Here is a 2,341-nt window from a genome sequence, read left to right as displayed (position 1 = left end):
CCTCCTCTATCTCCCACGCCCAACACAGTGTCTGTGCAAGAGGCCTGTCTCAGGTCAGGTGGCCCAGACACGGAGGCTCAGACGGGGCATCTTGTGCAGGTGAGGGACTGAGGGGACGCCCTCAGGAGACGCCTGTCATTGGGAGGCGGCACAGAAGAGCAAGAGAAGGAAGATAGCACAGGAGAAGGAGCTGGGAGAAGTCTGGCCTAGACCCGACCCCACTGATAGCGCTGCACGATAAGTCACATCTCAGAGGCGGCCTGCCTGGGTAGAGGAGGTGGGCTGGTATGCTCCCCTCCTCAGTCACCCAGATGCCATGCCATGGCCACCCCTGGGGTGGGGCGGGACCTCCCAGGCATCTTCCACCAAGAGGCTCTCTGCAACCAAGGATAGGCCTTCTGTGAACCAATAGCAGCCAACATCTGCAGCAGCTGGAAAAAGAGGCTCTCATCTTCTAAGAACTAGTGCTAGGTCAGACACGAGCTGCGAGAATGTGACACGGTCCAGATGATGCTGAGCCTGTAGACATGCGAAGAGGCCTAGGCTGAATTTACCTGCAGTCGGAAACCTCACTCACGGTGTTTGGATGTGCAAAGGAAATGTGGTCTCTACTTCGTTGCCTGGGTCCAGCTGTCAGCTGTTCCTAAGTCCGGCAGAAACTTGACTTCAGTATTTGTGTCTCAGTCACAGAAAACACCAGGGGGATCTGGTCCCTTTCCTCCCCAAGATGGTCTTTGGGGAATGGAGAGCTTACACGTGAATCCTCGTGGTGGCCAGGGGAGGTCTTCTGACCCTCATGTGGGTCTTGTGAGGGTCTCAAAGCCCTTCCTGGCCCCTGCAGCAGGCAGGGGCCCTTGTTCTTTTCTCATGATGACCCTGCTACAGAAAACTATAACAGGTGAATGTTCCTGTTTTATTCCTAGTGATGTTCCCCAACTTCCAACAGACCAGCCCTACTGACTGGCCCCAAGCTTGCCCTTGATTCCCATTCAGCCCCGGCCGTGGAGTCCTCAGCAGTCTCCAGCTTCTCCATGGTCAGTAAGCTTTCTAAAGAGTTTGCAACCTCCCTCCACAGAGCACAGGGGGACCTCTGGATACTTTTCATGCTATAAGGGGCCAAAGGCAGATTTTTTTTATGATTTAACTCTACTCATATCATGACGGCAGTTTTATTCTGATGTGGCTGTTCCACATCTGCCTGGATGGCACCCTGCAAGGAGGTGTCCTCCCAGAGTCCCAATTAGAATCAGAAAGCCAGGTCACAGTCTCCCCGCAACTGACCTAACAGGAACAATGGGGCACACGGGTTTCACCACGTGTGTCTCCTAACCCTCCCGGCCGCCTGGAGTGGAAGGGGCTGGCTCTCCTCTTCCTCTGCTGCAGACAGACGGATGCCCTGTGTCCCTTTTTCCTCCCTCCAGGAACGACACTACCATTCCCTCTTACCAGAGGCTGCAGGGGCCAATTAGCTGTTTGAGACTGGTCTTTATGGGGAGAAGAATGATCCACCTGTTTAATATTTTCAAATTATTATTCCAGTTATAAATGGTATAAAAAAAAATCATAGCAGTTGCTGTATAGAAACCAAAGGGGCCCAGGATGGAGGCAGAGACAACTCACAGCTGGTCTAGAGTTCTCCGAGGGAGAGTTTAGCAACCCGAACCCGAGTTGCAGCACAGTGGGGAGAAGCAGACCAGTGTGATACATATTTTGGATGTGGATTTGACCAATACTCTATTTCACAAGCGTTAAGCACATGCTCTGAGAAAGACCCTGGAAAGATATCAAGATGAGGAGGACACAGTCCCTGCACTCAAAATACTTGTAAAGTAATAGGTAAGAGAAGATATGAAATTATGTATAAGGGAGATGAGAAGTAGAAATTACGAAAGGTAGACTTCCTAAATCCAGTAATGCTTAATGGGTTTTGATACCATCATCCCCACAATAATTGTGTGACCTTGGGTAAGTTACTTAAATTGAGGCTTAGACCCCAATTGTCTCAAGCCAAAATAAAATCAAAGTGATGCAATAATAGAGTGTACTTCATGGGGTTGTGTGAAATTCAATGAGATTATATATAATACAGTTAGGATACATATGCACTGGCTCATAACATATATATTTTAAATTTTTTATTTATTAATTTTTAGAGAGAGAAGAGACAAACATCGATTTGTTGTTCCACTTATTCATGCCGTTATTGGTTGATTCTTGAATGTGCCCTGACTCAGGATTGAACCCACAACCTCTATATGTTAGGCATGACACTCTAACCAGCTGAGCTACCAAGCCACGGCCAATCTATACAGTGGTACCTTGAGATACGAATTTAATTCAT

The sequence above is a fragment of the Saccopteryx bilineata genome, chromosome 4 (assembly GCF_036850765.1).
Source record: "Saccopteryx bilineata isolate mSacBil1 chromosome 4, mSacBil1_pri_phased_curated, whole genome shotgun sequence".
NCBI lineage: Eukaryota > Metazoa > Chordata > Mammalia > Chiroptera > Emballonuridae > Saccopteryx > Saccopteryx bilineata.
Note: the sequence above shows the minus strand (reverse complement) of the source record.